At 42.6% G+C, this 17,116-nt stretch overlaps 1 protein-coding gene across 5 annotated transcripts in view; it reads left to right on the top strand.

Moving 5' to 3' along the window:
- SMG6 (SMG6 nonsense mediated mRNA decay factor) overlaps positions 1–17,116 on the top strand; it is a 227,435-nt gene that overhangs the window by 56,141 nt on the left and 154,178 nt on the right. Inside the window, exon 1 of one of the 5 annotated variants that reach the window (XM_045044033.1) lies at positions 2,586–3,590. The exons of the other annotated variants lie outside the window; for them this stretch is intronic. The gene's annotated coding sequence lies outside the window, so the exon portion shown is untranslated. Of the gene's footprint in view, positions 1–2,585; positions 3,591–17,116 lie in introns of those variants that run through there. 5 annotated transcript variants of the gene reach the window in all.

Genomic DNA, 17,116 nt, shown 5'->3' on the forward strand with positions numbered 1-17,116 from the left:
CTCTCCCAGGGGAGAGGCATTGCTGAAATGTTTCATTGCAGAGACCATACGCTTGGCAGGGATTGGGAATAGCTGTTTCTGGACTCATGTACCCTGTTTGTTCGATATGGAAAAGTCTAGTTCCCTATGGGCTATCCCTTGTGGGAGCCTGCCAGGGAGTACGAACAGTGAATTGATGAGCTTTGGTGACTCAAGCTGGAAGCACAAAAATCACCAGGCCCAGAATTTGGCTATCATACTGGTGTGCATTCTGAAATGCTTTTCTGAACACTGGGGTTTTTAACACTGGGGAGGGAGGGGCTGATTGGCAGGAGTTTTAAATGTTCTGACGACCAGGTCACTGTTGAAGGATGTTACCAGGATCCCTCCCCTCCACCCCACTTAGGTAAGGATGATGTGGTTTGACTTGACGGAGCTATGCAGCGCGAGGGTGACATTGTTTTGTGTGTTTATTTGGTCCATGCTGCCAAAGAACCGTTTCGGAGCATTGACAGAGACGGTTTGGTCTCAGCGCTTGTTATCGGAAATGCCAAGAAGTGGGATTTGTCCCGTGCAGACTCTGTTGTAAAACCGACCTGGCCTTTCTGGACAGAGTGTTGCCAGTTCTCTTGTTATATCTCTTCTTAGTGCTTTCTCCCTCTGAGGTGGATTTACTTCCCTTCCCATTTGTGTTTGGGGGTTATGCTTCAGCTCGCTGGTGTTGGGGGGTGGGAGTGGATTTCTCCCCAGATGAGAGTGTATGCCACACTTGCCCTCGACACTTGGCTCCTCCTGGGACACTCTGCAAGGTCCTCTGCTGCTCCACCTGCGTTTTCAGTCATATCTGAATCTTAGAGGATTTTCTCATCTTGTGCTGCCTGCTACAGCATTTAGAATTCCCAGCAGAAGTCGAGATGCAGAGGCTTGGGTGCCTTTTTGAGGCTGGCTCGTTATTTCTGAGAACACCTCTGAGGAAGCACGCACTCCTGAGGAGGCAGCGGGAGTTTCCAGGAAGGAGGAAATAAAGTTTGTGAAGTGCTGTCATCGTGAGGCTTGAAGTCCAAAGGGGAGGGGGATTGATTCCTTCACCGTTGCTCTGCTGGTTCTGTCGAGCGGGAGGCTCACCAGACTCGGGAGATGCCCTCCTGTTTATTTTCCTGCTTCCCTCCAGCAGCAACACGGAGTTCAGGGAGTTGCCTGTCACAGAACTGCAGCCTCTGCCAAGGTGTGGTTCCGGCCTCAGGTGACCTGTGGTCTCAGGAGGTGTGAATGTAAAGGACCTGCAACTCTTGCCTGTGAAGCATCTGTTGTCAGCAGCTTCTGCTCCATGAAAAGGAATGCCTTGGCCTTTTCATAGGCCACGAGTGAGTCCTTTTCTTGTAGCTGCTATTACGTAAAGGTTAAGAAAATATGGGTGAAAGGAAGGTGAGATGGTGAGAACGGAGAAAGAAGAAAATAGGTGGTTCTCCCATTTCAGGCCAAGGTTCTTTTTTTTAGGACTCTTCCATCCGTGGTCAGTCATAATGAGGACCCGCTAGCCAAGAAGGACATGTCAAAGCCTGTGCTTGACTTGAGACCCTTCTTGTTTCTGGCCTCGTCCTGACGCTTACCTCCATGAGGCAGCTGGGGCCAAGGGGAGTAGGAGCTGAGGTGGTCAGAAGCTCCAAGAGCGTTTCAGGGAAAAACAGCCCGGGCCACAGGATATAACACTCAGCTGGGACAGAGAGCTCTGCGGACGTGCTGCCAAGTACCCGGTGTGCAGTTGAGGCGGCCGTCCAGACCCCACTGTGTGGGCTGCCATTGGGAGAGGGGTGAGCAGAGCACTCAGCGGGGCTGGTTGGTGGGAAGATGCACTTTTCCATTTCCCAGCACATGAGTCATCTTCTCTGGGCCCCTGTGCTGTGCTTGCACGGACAGTGGCAAGAAGGGGGTGTTGTGGCTGAGTAGCAGCATCTGTGCCGGGGGTGGAGAGGGAAGGGGGTTGGGGACAGGGTAAAGATTTAAATCCTTCACTAATCAGCAGCAGTTTGAATCACATTTTTATGAGTAAGGAAGTGATAAATCAGCCCTGAGTGTTCAGCCCGCAAGTCCTGTCAGCTGGTGCCCTTCTAAAGGCTTCTCTCCAGGCCAGTCTGCTTGCTGTCAGAATCGCCACCCAGACACGGAACCCTGACTGTCTGAGACCGGGAAGCAAGGGCCTGATGCTGCCTGGCCCTCCCAGGTGCTTGGGGTCTTGGTGATTTGGCAGTCACTGCAAGTTACAGAACATCTGGGCCATCATTTTTCTTTCCATTCCTTCTTGGACATGTCCTTCTGGGTGGGTGTTTGCGTATGTCAGTTCCTGGACTCTGTGGAGAAGGAACATTCCAGCCTGAAGCAGAGGTGATCTGTGGCCCCCAAGGCAGTCGCGATCCTTTCAGTCTGTGCCTGGGCCTTCCTTGTAGATGTGGTACCTTAGGAGTGTGATTTGAAGAGCAACAGGGACGTCCTTACTAAAAAGTATGTTCTTTGTTAATGCCTCTAATTCATTTTGTGTGTCTGTGTATGTGTGTGCAGTGCCACCCTTGTATTGCTCTCCTCTTTTCAAAATACCAATAGTTGAAGGATAGAAATGATACTGTTACTAACTCTGTAGTGTGATTACTTTTTAAATGTGCTTTCCTTGTGGTCAAGAGAGACACAAAACTGTTTAAAAGCTTTGGATGCCTCCCAAGTTAAAATGGAGGAGAAAAACTTAGCAAGTGGTGAGTTAAAGGCGTCTTTCCCCTTTTCCTAGGTTATAGTTTACCCTGGCTCTCAGGAAGGTAGAGGATGAAGGTCAGATTTGCCCTCTTTGCACAGGGGAAAATAAATTGAGTTTTGCCACATCATTTAAAATCCATCTAAACTTTCCGATCTCAGCATTGATCTTCAAATTCGCGGGTTGAGGGATGCCTGGCTGGCTCAGTAGGTGGAGCACGCAGCTCTTGATCTCAGGGCTGTGAGTTCGAGTCCCATGTTGAGTATAGAGATAACTTAAAAATAAGATCTTAAAAAAAAAAATGCATGGGCTGAGGGCCATTGGTGGGGGGAGACCTTCATCTCCTCCTCTCATATGGACCCTTTGCAAAAATTCTGCCTCAGTGGAACTATAGAGTCTAGAATCCTGCACAGAAGTGATTGGGGACAGATGAATTTGAAGGATGTTTGGGGGCTCTTAGCAAAGTGCCTGCTATTTATTAGGCACTAAGCCTTTGTTGAATGCATGGATGAAGGCGGCCATAGTTCTGGGCAAGCCAGCTCTCATTGAACAGTGTGTTCCTTACTTGGCCCATGTCCAAAATTGTCCTTTGGCGAGTGATGGGTGGTGGTGAGATAGGTGGTTCCCAAAGTGATGTCACAATTGGTAATGTCTCTACAGCATTCTTGAGCCTGAAGGGAGAAATGGGGCTTCTCCACGTGCCTCAGCATTTAACACTTCAGTGGCCATCTGACTGACTGACGTGATGCTGGAGGGTGAACTGTTGATCTAAACCACAAACACTCCAAGAATTTTAATTTTTTTTAAATTTTGTAATTTAAGGAAATAAACTGGAGTTTCTTGAAGAGGAATAATTGAAGCAACGTTTGTGGTAGGGCATCACTGAAACCCATTGCATCCCCCATCTGTGCCCAATTTGGTCCAATCTGGCCTTCCCCCCCCCCCTCCTTTTTTTTTTTTTCACCCCCTCTTGGTCTTTCTCTTTTTTAAAAAAAATATGTTTTATAATTCCTGGAATCAAAACCATCTCAGGCACACACTGTTTTATTTTACTGTATTATTGGATTATACTTCCTATAAATCATTGGATGTTATTCATTGGCCACCACTGGAATAACTTCCCTTTTCTGTGCCCTGGCCCCCTCTTTTTCCTCCTCCTTTTCCTCCTCTGCCAGTTCGTAGACTAGGCCTCCATTTCAGCCCTGCAGAAATGGTGCTCTGGTGGCAGCAAGAGGGCACCCAAGAGACACTTCTTGTGCGTGCCGTCGGTGCTCCCTGCTTTTAGGGAACATGTAGGGGCTGGGATTGAGGTAGGGCTGGACTGGCGTTATCATTTATGCTTGCTCTTATGGTTTGTTAGGAATCCTAAATTGGAGGCGGTAGGGGGAGTGCCACATGTGTGTCTCCAAAGGGATGGAGAGTCACAGCTAGGACCGATAGTGGCTAACCTAGGTGTTGGGATGCTGGGATGCTTGAGGTGGAGGGAGACCCACCCCTTCAGGCTGCTGTTGTGTATGCAGATTGAGTCTAGTTGAGAAGTTTGCTTCACAACCAAAGTTCCTTTGATTTCCAGCTACATCCACCTTACAGCCCTTGAGTACAGCAGTCTGCTCCTCTGTGGCGGTTCACTTCTGTCTGAGTCTCTTACCAAAGCAAAATGTATGAAGTGCCTAATCCTCTGCTTGTCAGAACAGTTGTACAGGAAATCCACCTTTCATAAGGGGTTAGGCTTGAGTTTAGCTGTACAAACTGTCCCTCTCATTTCTCCTTCTATATCTCTAGTGCTAGAAGCCCTTGGGCTTTTTCTCCTAAAGGATCTATGGGTAGATTTCTCCAGGTAATCAGCACTGCCTGACCTTCACTTTCCGAACTGCTCAGTTTAGAGTAAATTAACAAAGAGAGAGCCAGCTTAGCCAACAAATTTTTGTGAGAAATAGATTTGAAGGTCAGAAGAGGCTAGGCTTTAGAAGGCAGGCCAGAGGAGGACACGTCCTTCAGCTATGCCCTCTATCCCTCTGGGGGAGATGTAACTATCAACAGGTTGCTTCGCACAGCCTTCTTCCCTTAGAATTCCCTGGAAAAGAGGAAAAGTTAAAGAAGTGAGTATGTCAAGGGACCTCCCTATCTTTCTTGACTCTGATTTCCAGGGTCCTTGTTTTTAGAACGACTGTTACTTTAGGCTGGGAAAGAGAAACAGTTATGAAAAGCTAAAGAAATGAGAAAATTCAGTCATATCAACAAAAGTAAGCCTCTTATGTGTCAGTTGAAGAAATGATTTCTGTGTTTGCCCCAGTGTGACACTGTGGGTTGGTGTCTTTGGTTTGGAGTGCTGACGTGTAACATCCCATCATAACCCGGGAGCTGAAATGGGCCAGATAGCTCATCTCTCCTGCTGTTTTACAGCTTCCCAATTTGATTTTCTTTTGCTCCATGAAGAACTTGTTCTGAAAGGAAGACATTACTGACCGGAATGTTGGCAGCAGGACTCCCAGCTGCCTTTCCTGAGTTCTCTTTAAGCTTTTCCTGGGGAGAAAAATTCTAAATGGGTAGGTTACAGGGGACTCGGGCCAGATAGGTGCTATGTGTTGAAGACACAGGGGAAGTAGGTGTGTTCTGGGGAATGCGGTTAGAGGGAGTAAGTTGTACTTTGTATCCTAATCAACTAGATGATGGTCTGAGGAAGAATTGTGGCTTTCAGAGGTAGTGACCAATAACGGCAACAACAAAACGACACCTCGTTAATACTTGATGACATTTTATAGTTACTATGCGTGTATTTTCATTTGATTTCTCCTATCAGCTGTCTGAGACAGGTGGGACAGATATTTTGTAACTTACTTTATAGATGACCTGAAAGGGAACAGAAAGTTTTAGTAACTTAATCAAGGTTGCATGGCTGTAAATTACATAAATTACACCCAGGTCTTAAGTGTCCAGCCTTCCCTATCAGAAGACAGAAAAACTTCCCTGGACTTAATTGAGACAGTTAAACAATGAAAGCATCCCCTGATACCCCGCCAAAATCCGAGCAGCTGCTGTTCTTTGATGCAAAAAGTGATCCTAGAGTCTGATTTGAGACTGAAGAGGAGCAAGTAGAGATGAAGGAGTTGGGGGGTCAGAATTCTCCTAGGCTACTTGAGCCTCTAGTGGGACCACGGATAATAAGCTGGCAGAAGGATATGGTTTAGGGATATGAAGATTGTTGTTGAGGTTCCATATTTACTACTCTCATGGATAAGAGGGAATCTCGTCTCACAATGGAAAGCATTAAAAAAATTTTCTTTAACGTTTATTTCTTTTTGTGAGAGAGACAGAGTGAGAGCAGGGGAGGGGCAGAGAGAGAGGGAGACGCAGAGTCTGAAGCAGGCTCCAGGCTCTGAGCTGTCAGCACAGAGCCCGATGTGAGACTCGAACTCACAAACCACAAGATCATGACCTGAGCCGAAGTCACACACTCAACCCACTGAGCCACTAGACGCCCCTGGAAAGCATTGTTAATGACCGATTGGTAAAAGTAATTTTCTGTCTTTCTCTTGTTTTGGGAAATGTAGTGTCTGTGTTTCTATCTCTGTCTTTTAAAGGACTTTTTAGGATCATTGTTTCTTACTGTCACAATCTTTTCTAATATCCCTCTTGCTTTTAAAATAGAGGCTTTTCAGGGCGCCTGGGTGGCTCACTCAGTTAAGCGGCCAACTCTTGGTTTCAGCTCAGGTCATGATCTCACGGTTTGTGATTTTGAGCCCCATGTCAGGCTCTGCACTGACAAGCGGAGCCTGCTTGGGATTCTCTCTCTCACCCTTTCTCTCTGCCTCTCCTGCACTCTCTCTCTCAAAATAAATAAATAAAACTTAAATAATTAAAATAAATTCAAAAGAGGCTTTTCAACATGCCATTCTCTTTTTTTTTTTTAAGTTTTTTAATGTTTATTTATTTTAGAGAGAGACAGTACGAGCGGAGGAGGGGCAGAGAAAAAGAGGGAGACACAGAATCTGAGGCAAGCTCCAGGCTCCAGGCTCTGAACTGTCAGCACAGAGCCCTATGTGGGGCTCGAACTCACATAACCCTGAGATCATGACCTGAGCAGAAGTCAGACACTTAACCGACTGAGGAGCCCCTCACATGCCATTCTTAGAAGAGACTGTGATTCTTATTTTTGGCCTAGGGAAAAATGGATATATTGTTCATGAAGAAAAGAGGATGAGAGAATAAAGCATTTGAAAGGATGATAAAGTGAATACACATGGGACCCCTACCTAGATTAAGAAATAAAATCTTGTTAGCACCTCAGAAATTCCCTGTTGTGTTTTGTGTGCACCCTTCCAGGTAATTGTCCCTCACCCTTCCAGGTAATCGTCAACCTGACCTGTGGAGTTCATCCCCTTACTTTTCTTTATAGTGTTGTTATAAGTACGTCCTCTTAAGCAAAACATAGTTTGGTTTTGCTTGCATATAAATGGAATCATGCTTAATCATGTTATTTACATTCTTTTTTTCTCTGGCTTATTTTGTTCCATGTAATGTTTGTGAATTCTGTCCATGTTGATGTGTGTGGTTGTAGTTTATCCATTTTCATTGCTACAATACTACATTTTATTCATTTGTTACAGTTTACCCATTCTTATGTTTAAGGGCATTTGAGTTATCTCTTTGGGGTTGTTATGAACACTGAATCCGTTGACAGTTATTGTAATTATTAGAGTATTTGGATTTATATATACTGTCTATTTCTTTTTTTAAGTTTATTTATTTTGAGAGAGAGAAAGAGAGAGAGGGACTGGGGTAGGGGCACAGTGTGAGGGGAGAGAGAAAATTCCAAGCAGGCTCCACACTGTTAGTGCAGAGCTGGACACGGGGCTTGAACTCACAAACTGTGAGATCATGACCTGAGCTGAAACCAAGAGTCAGACGCCCAACTGAGTGAGCCACTCAGGCACCCCTATACGGTCTTATTTTTTAAAAATAAGCTTTTACTGAGGTAAAGTATATACACAGTAAAATGAACCCATGTTAAGAATGTATTTAAATGAGTTTGACCCATTTATATACCTAGGTAACAAATGTTCACAATCAAAACACAGAACATTCCATCATCCTGAAAAGTTTTCTTTGTGCTCATGCCAGTTGACCTCCGTTCCTACCCCTGGCCCCAGGCAGACTACCGACCCGCTCTCTGTCACCATACACTGGATGTGCCTTTTCTAGAGTTTCATATAAATGGAATCAGTGTGTACTCTTTCGTGTTTTGCTCAGCTTCACGTGTCTGAGATTTATTCATGTTGATTCTGTGTATCAGTACTGCATTCCCTTATATTACTGAATAGTATTCTGTGAGGGTATAATACCATTTTGTTTATCTCGTTACCTGTTGATAAATGTTTGGGTTGTTTCTACTGTTGGGCTATTATGAACAAAACTGCCGTGAATGTTTGTATGAAAGCCTTTTTGTAAACGTATATATATATATTTTTTTATAATTTTTTTTTCAATGTTTATTTATTTTTGGGACAGAGAGAGACAGAGCATGAACGGGGGAGGGGCAGAGAGAGGGAGACACAGAATCGGAAACAGGCTCCAGGCTCCGAGCCATCAGCCCAGAGCCCGACGCGGGGCTCGAACTCACGGACCGCGAGATCGTGACCTGGCTGAAGTCGGACGCCTAACCGACTGCGCCACCCAGGCGCCCCTGTAAACGTATATTTTAATCACTTAGGTAAATACCCTGGAGTAGATGTTCTGGGTCATACAGTAAAGTATATGTTTAACTTCATAAGAAACTGCTAAATTGTTTTCCAAAGTAGTTGAGCCGTTTTACATTCCTTGCAGCAAGGTGTAGGAGCTCCAATTTCTTTGCATCCTTGCCAATATTGGGTATTGTCAGTCTTCTTTACTTAGTGGTTCTGGTGGGTATGTGGTGGCATTTCATTTTGGTTTTAATTTCGTTTTGTGTTTCCCTGATGACTGAGGATGATGAGTGAGTTTTCATGTACTTATTTACTATTTGTATATCTTCTTTGGTAAGTATCTACTTAAATCGTTTGCGCATTGAAAAATCAAGTTGTTTGCCTTTATTATTAAGTTTCAGCATTTCTCTCTGTGATCTGAATATAAGCCCCTTATCAGATACATATTTTGCAGATATTTTCCCCTAATGCTTTCCCATTCTTATACCCATTTTGTTCCCTTTTTTCTTCTTTCTTACTTTCTTTTGGATTTTTTTCCCCACTCTTTCTTCTCCTTTCCCTACTAGTTTCTCTTTATTTTATTAGTGATTAACCCTAGGAATGAGAGCATATACACTTACCTTGCCAAAAGTCAGGTTATTCAGTATTTTCATTCTCTTCCGAAATAATACAAGGGCCATGGAATACTTAAATTCTATACTGTATCTCTCCAGTTTATAAGCTGCTTTGTCATGTATTTGAATTGTCTTTTTCCTTTCAAACCCTACAAGACAAATTGTTGCTGTTTGTTGTTGTTGTTGTTATTATGTTGTTGGTAAATGCTTGTTTAGATCCACTCATATTTGCTATGAGTAAATTTTTCTTTTCATTCTTTTTTGCATTTCATAACCTCCACCTGGGATCATTTTCTTTCTGCCTCAAGTATATTCTTTAGAATTTATTTAGTGAAGTTCTTTTGATGACAGATTTTTTCGGTTTTTATTTGTCTACAGGGCTTTATTTTCCTTATTCCTTTCTTAATAAATAAATTATTAACTTAATTTTTTTAAGTTTATTTAGTTATTTTGAGAGAGATGGAGAGCATGGGTGGGGTAGGGGCAGAGAGAGCAGGAAAAAGAATTCTAAGCTGACTCCATGCTGACACTGTGGAGCCCAGCGTGGGGTTGGAACTCAGGAACGGTGAGACCGTGATCTGAGCCGAAACCAAGGGTTGGGTGCTTAACTGACTGAGCCACCCAGGCACCCCTATTTTCCTTATTCCTGAAGGATCTATATTCACTGGTAATAGGGTTCTAGGTTAATAGCTATTGTTCTTCAGTCCCCATTTAAGATAATCTATTGTCTCTGGGCTTTCACTGTTGCTGATTGAAAGCCAACCATCAGTCAAATTGTTTCTCTTTTAAAAATAATGTTCTTTCTGGTTGCTTTCCAGGTCTTTTAAAAATTAAAAAAAAATTTTTTTTTAATTATTTGATGTTTTGCAGTTCTAATGATTTGTCTAAGCTTGGATTTATTTTTTATTCTTCCTGCTAGAGATTTGTTGGGCTTCACATATCTGTGAGTTGATTTCAGCAGTTTTGGAAAATTCTTAGCTGCTTTTTTTATTTAAATGTTTATTTATTATTGAGAGGCAGAGAGAGAGAGAGAGAGAGAGAGAGAGAGAGAGAGAGAGAGAGAGAGAGAGACAGAACATGAACATGGGAGGGGCAGAGACAGGAGGAAATGCAGAATCCGAAGCAGGCTCCAGGCTCCGAGCTGTCCGCACAGAGCCCGACGCGGGGCTCAAACTCACAAACTGCGAGATCATGACCTGAGCTGAAGTCGGATGCTTAACTGACTGAGCCACCCAGGCGCCCCTTTTAGCTGCTTTTTAAAAATATGACATCAGCCCATGCTTTCTCTTCCACTTCTGTGACTCTGTTAGTCAGAGGTTAGACCTTACTCTATGTCTTTAGTGTCTCTTAAACCTCTTTCAGTTTTATGACTTTTTGTGTTGTGCTCTGCATTCCAGATCATTTCCTTAACTCTGTCTTTCAGTTCATGAATCTTTCCTTAGCTATATCTAATCTGTTAAATATGCCCCACTGAGTTTTTTTTTTTTACTTCAGTTATATGCTTTTATTTCCAGATATATTTTGTTCAAATCTACTCTTTTTTTTTTTTTTTTTTTTGTAGTTTCTTGTTCCCTGGACGTATTTGTGAGCTTGTCTTTTATTTCTTTAAAATATACTAAACATGGTTATTTAAAACTCTATGAATAAGGGGTCCGTTTAGATAACTTTCTGCTAAGCTCTTATTTTTGCTGGTTGTCATTCCTGTGCCTTGTTTCCTGTGCAATTAAAATTTTTTTCTTATTTTCTTTGGAATTCATTATTGGGAGTGCTTGGAAATCTGGGATGAAAATTGGGAAAAGGACTTGAGTTTGCTTTTGTCCACAGCCTATTGTGGGCAATCTAAAATAATCATTCTAAATTAAAATACCTGCTTGAGGGTTTACAGACCACTCAGGTTATGTGAATTCAGGCTGCATACTCCTGTGAGGGCTAGGGCATGGTCCATATTTTCAGTGTAATATTTTTCCTCTTCTATTCAGCCCTACGGTTTAACATAGTCAGTTTTCCAACTGTCTTGTCAAGGGGCCATGGGTTAGTTCTTTTTTTTTTTTTTTTAATGTTTATTTATTTTTGAGAGAGAGGCACACAGAGAGTGCAAGCAGGGGAGGCGCAGAGAGAGAGAGAGGGAGACACAGAATCTGAAGCAGGCTCCAGGCTCTGAGCTGTCGGCACGGAGCCCGACGCGGGGCTGGAGCTCACGAACTGCGAGATCACATATGACTTGAGCTGAAGTCGGACGACCAGCTGACTGAGCCACCCGGGCGCCCCATGGGGCCGAGGGTTATTTCTGATTCACTCTCACACCTTGGATGTAGTGCTCTAGGATCCCAGCTTAATGGCAGAGATTTTGGGCACCCTCTTAAGCTAGCTGTACCCATGAAGCTTTGGAAACCAAAGCTCAAGTTCATCAGGTGGCAAATGGTCTTAGGGTAAAGTCTGCCTGTATTGCATGCACACTTTTATCTCTAGTTTCCCATCTTTACACAATCTCTGACCAGAAGATTCCGTTTTAATTTCCTAACTCGTGTATGCTTTCTAAAAAGATTTTTAAAATACCTTTTCCAGGATAATTAGTTGTTTCCTTGGGAGAGTAGATCAAGGTACCCAATGTGCCGGGCATGTTACTAGAGAAAATGCTGCGACACCTTTTTTCTTTTTACCATCAGACTTGAGCATTTGTTTAGCTCTGCCTGGAGCAGTGTGACGGGGGCACCCGTATTCAGGGTGGCAAGGGCATGTGGGCTGCTTTCCAAAGAGTAGCTCTTTTTCCAGCTCCTACAGTCTAATTTTATGGCAGATGGTGTTACTGGGTTCACATTTAAAAATTTTTCCAAGAGGTGTTCAAGGTGTAGACTACTGGGAAGACTACTTGGGTGGGGAAGGAAGGTAAAGAGAGGCTTGCAGCTGAAATGATAGAAACCATTTATTACCAAAAGGGTCTGAGCTAGAGATCTGGAAGAGTGCTCTCTAGTTTCAGCCACATTACATTACATATCTGGTGAACCCTTGTTGGCCCATAAAATCTTTTCCATTAGTCAGGGTGCTCTGTGCTTTTGTTCTTGACTTCTGCTTGTTCTTAGAGCTGTTTTGTTGGCTTGTATGTCTCAGTTTAGAAGTCAGATTGTCACATATTTAGAATTTTATTTACTGTAATTGCAGTTTTCTGGCTTCTTTAGGCCCTCTTCAGATACAGGACTCCCATCTTGAAGCTTATTTCAGAAAATGCCCCTGTGATCCCTTGCCCCAAGTGCCAACAGCAGATGCAACCGTTGACACGCGGAAGGGAATTTCCAACTGCTGGGCAGGTTTCTGAAATCCAGACACGTGCTGTTCACACTTTGGCTTCTGAGGCAGGGATCAGTGGTTGAAGAGGGGAGGGGCTGGCAGGGGACTGGAGGGAGAAAGATCTTACAGTGCCTGCCCAAGGCTTATGGCTGTGTCAGCTTTCTTCATCCCTTCTCCAGCTGGCGTTGGCAGGGTAGAGTAAATCACTGTAGAGTGGTTATGAGCCGAACTCACTGGGGGCTTCTTTGAGGCACACCTGTGACGTCATCCTGTTATCACTGCTTGTTCTGCATAACCTCTTTTCACCTCTCCCTTGAGAAAGGGTGATGCCCAGAACTCGTGTCAGGGCAGTGAGTAGAGAGAAATGTTTGGTAATCATTATTTTGAGATGCCTGCTAAGGACACAATTGCAGGCCATTGACACATTCAAGATTCCACATTGGAAGAGAAAATCCTGTTTGTAAACATGGGCTGCATACCTCATAAACTTCTTTTTAAACATGAAGGAAAAGACAGTCCAGAAAGACTTGAAACTCCTAAGTGGTCTCTCTTGATTCCCCTCTAAACACACACACACACACTCAGACACGCTTAGACACACACACACACTGCTCTCTATACGGCAGTGATTCTTTCAGAAACATCAGATCATGTCACTGTGTTCGGAATCCTCCACTGGCTTCCCATTTCAGTCAGAGCAAAGCCATAGTCTCTACAAGAAAACTCCCCCTCCTCCCCACCCTCCCACATCGCCTCTCTCTGACCTCATTTGCCGCTACTGTTCTCCCCCTGGCTTGCTTACTCTGCTTCAGCCACACTGGCCTTCTTGCAGGTCCTCTGATAAGCCAGGGATTCTCCCACCTTTGAACTTTTGCATTAGCAGTTTTCTCTACTTGGAATGCTCTGCTGCCAGCTGTCTGCATGGCGGATCCCTCACCTCCTGCAGGTCTGCTGAAATGATATCACCATGAGGCCTGCCCCAATCATCTTATCAACGGTGCTGCACTCCCACCCTGTACCCCTTGATTACCTCTGATCCTGCTTGATTTTCTTTTTTCACAGCTTATATTCTCAATACTAGGAAACTCATTTTGGAGGCATATGTTTATTACTCATTTTCTCCTACTGCTCCTCTTCAAGAACATAAACTGCCTGCAGTTAGGGATCCTTACCCTGTGTTATTCACTGATGCATTATGAACCTCTAGAACAGTGCCTGGTGTGCTATAAGTTGTCAATAAACGTGTTCAACAGTCACGGCAGTCTGGGCAATGCAGATTGAAAGGCAAGGCCTGGGTATCTGTTATCTGGGGTCATTGTTGATAATCTTACTGTCTTCCGTGTTTTTTCTTTTTTCCTTGTTTTTTCTGACACCTCAGAAAATGTCATTTCCAAATACATATTTTGTATCCTGGCGTTAAATTAAAATACATTAAATGTGTTTTGGTATTTACTGTTAATCCTGGAATCTATGTCTTTGGGGCTCTGGAAAGCAAAATTTCTTGGAGAACAGCATAAGTTCTGTCCTTTCTCATCTCCTAAATCTTCCATCATTTATTCTCTGTCCTTTCTTCCTGCACATAATGTTCTTTTAGTTCTCCTTTACTGTATTTTCATTCTCATTTAACTAGAGCAATTTGTCCTCTTTATGTAAACTAATTTTTTAACTTAATTAATTTTGAGAGAGAGAGAGAGAGAGAGAGAGAGAGAGAGGTAGGTCGGGAGGGACAGAGAGGGAGAGAGAGAGAATCCCAAGCAGGGTCTGCACTGTCAGCGCAGAGGCCAGTGCGGGGCTCGAACTCACAAACCATGAGATCATGGCCTGAGCTGAAACCAGGAGTTGTATGCTTAACCAACTGAGACACCCAGGCACCCCTACATATTTTTTAAAAAAGATTTAACATTTTTGTTTTTGTTGAGAGTACTAAAAAAATAGGAAAAAAGCTGGAAGCCACCTGTAAACTTCCCAGCAATGACATTCATTCCTACATGTATATATGAATATTCAAGCTTTTCATAACACAGTTGAAAAAATACTGAATATAAAGACGTTTGATTCTACTGTTTTCACTTAGAGGTATTCAAAGTTATAAAATCCTTTATAATCCTGTTTAATGGCTGAATATCATTCTCATACGAATATGTTAAAATTCACTTAATCCGTATCCTGGTTTTGGACATTTTCCCCCGCTTTTCTAGTATTGTGAATAATGCTATAATTAACATCTTTGTACATAAAACCGTTGTCTGCATTTCATATTGTTTTGTTAGAACATATTTTTAGAAGCTCAGATTTTGAGTTAAAGAGTTTGAAGTCTTTTAATGCTTTTGATACATGATGCTGGATTACTTATTAAGAAGTTGTGCCAGCTTACACTCTTTAACAGGAGTGTTTGAGAATGCCCAGCTACCACCTCTTAACTGGCATTAAAGTATTTTTAATGTTTTATAGTTCTTGGCATAACGTTCATATATTTGTTGAGTAAATGATAGATGAAAACCCATCTTTTTTTTTTTTTTTTTTTTAATAGACTTTGATTTTTAGAGAAGTTTTAGGTTCATAGCAAAATTGATCGGGAAGACCAGAGAGTTCCCATATATCTCCTGCCCCCAAAACATGCACCATCTCCTCCACTATCAACACTGGGAACCAGAGTGGTACATTGGTTACGATTGATGAACCTATATTGATACGTCATTATCAGCTCTAGCCCATAGTTTACATTAAGGGTCTACTTTTGATCTTGTACATTCTGTGGGTTTTGAGAAATGTGTACTGACATGTATCCAGCATTATAGTATCATACAGAGTAAGTTCATTGCCCTAAAACTCCTCTGTGCTCTGCCTATTCATCTCTTCCTCTCCTAACTTCTGGTAACCACTGATCTTTTTACTGTCTCCATAGTTTTGCCTTTTCCAGACTGTCATATAGTTGGAATCATGTAGTGGGTAGCCTTTTCAAATTGACTTCTTTCATTTACTAATGTACATTTAAGGTTCCTCCACATCTTTTCAGGGCTTGATAGCTCATTCCTTTTGAGTATTGAATGATCTCCATTGTCTGAATATACCAGTTTATTTGCCAGTTAGCCTACTGAAGGACATCTTGGTTGCTCTAAGTTTTGGCAGTTATGAATAAAGCTACTATAAACATCTGTGCAGGTTTTTGGGTGGACATAGTTTTCAGCTCATTTGGGTAAATACCAAGCAATGAGATTACTAGATCATATGGTAAGACTGTGTTTAGTTTTGTAAGAAACTGCTAAACTGTTTTCCATCTTATCTTGTTTTAAATTGCATTTCTTTGATTACTGATGAGAATGGGCATTTTTTTCTGTTTTATTGTTTATAGTTCTGTTTGTAGTCTCTGCTCATTTTTCCATTCCAACCTAGTATCTTTCATGTCAATTTATTTGAGCTTTATTTTTACATTTATTTATTTAATTTGTATGTTAGAAGGAGACACAGAGAGAGCATGAGTGGAGAAGGGGGCAGAGGGAGAGAGAGAGAGACAGAGAGAGAGAAAGAATATCCCCAGCAGGCTCCACGTTCACAAGGCGGAGCTTGACGCAGGGCTGTCTCATAACCGTGAGATCATGACCTGAGCCGATGTCAAGGGTCGGCCGCTTAACCAGCTGAGCCACCCAGGTACCCCTATTGGAGCTTTGGAGATGGTAAATATAATGAGTCCTTTCTGTGTTCACTGGTAATTTTCTTATTTGTGTGTGATTTTTTTAAAGTATGTTTATGGTTTTTTAAATGTACAAAAGTTTTAAATTTTTATTTAGTTAAAAATGTCATTCTTTTTCCTTTGTAATTTATTCCATTGCTCTTAAGCTTTAATAGGGCTTTCTACTGGAGAAGTTTTTTTTACTAGATCTGCAAATATATTTTCATTTCTATCAGCTGGAGGGAATTCTAGCACTATTTGTCAGGTAATTTCATTCAGTTGGTAAGAGATGTGAGGAACCCTACATCCTTACTAATGTGATAGCAACATTGTCAAACTAGATCTTTTGCATCATATAAAGTTCCTAACCAGCAGATCAGCCTGGTGTATGTATTACTTTGACTGAGGTAAGGTTGGAGTCATCATGAACTGCATTGTCAGGGTCAGACCTTTTACTGCACCTCACCTCACCAGGTGAAAACTTGTCAGCTGGGAATAGTTTAAGCTTGGAAAGTTAGCATGGGTATGTCAGTGAGTAGTCTTGTCTTGCCATTTCAGGGAGGAAAGAATTTGGTTGCCTTTTGTGGCTCTCCCACTTTTCACTAACTAATAATTCATCTGTGCATTAATAGACTATTTCTACTGAGGAAGTACATCTTTCTTTTGGAGTAAAAACTCTTGAAATAAACCATGTTTTGAGTTGAGTACTAAGGGAGTAAGGCTGTGCCAGTTGGGGCCCTCAACACTGGCTCATGGGACCATACTCAGCCAGAGACATTTGCATACAGATGTTTCCCATAATCTCTGGTGGCCCTTTTCATTGGTTAGTCTTGGCTTTGGAAGCATTATGAAAGGTGTATTTAGGGCAGCATTTCTGCTGAGCAGGTCAGTGCCCCTGACTGTCCTGGGCCCAGGGATGTGCAGGCGGAGAGTAGTAGTAATGAGATATTTCTGAAATTCCTTTGGCTTAAGGAATTCAGAGAGAGGTATAGGGGTGGAGCAGATGTATGCTGCCCAGTATGGAGAGTCAGGTCATGACATTTGTATTTTCTGGGTGATAGATCTTGGGTGTGGGGTCATCTGCCAAAAATGTGATCTCTCTTTTCTCTGAAAGTCATGTGATCTCATGGTTATGAACTTTGCAATT

This window comes from Felis catus, chromosome E1 (assembly GCF_018350175.1).
Source record: "Felis catus isolate Fca126 chromosome E1, F.catus_Fca126_mat1.0, whole genome shotgun sequence".
Lineage (NCBI taxonomy): Eukaryota > Metazoa > Chordata > Mammalia > Carnivora > Felidae > Felis > Felis catus.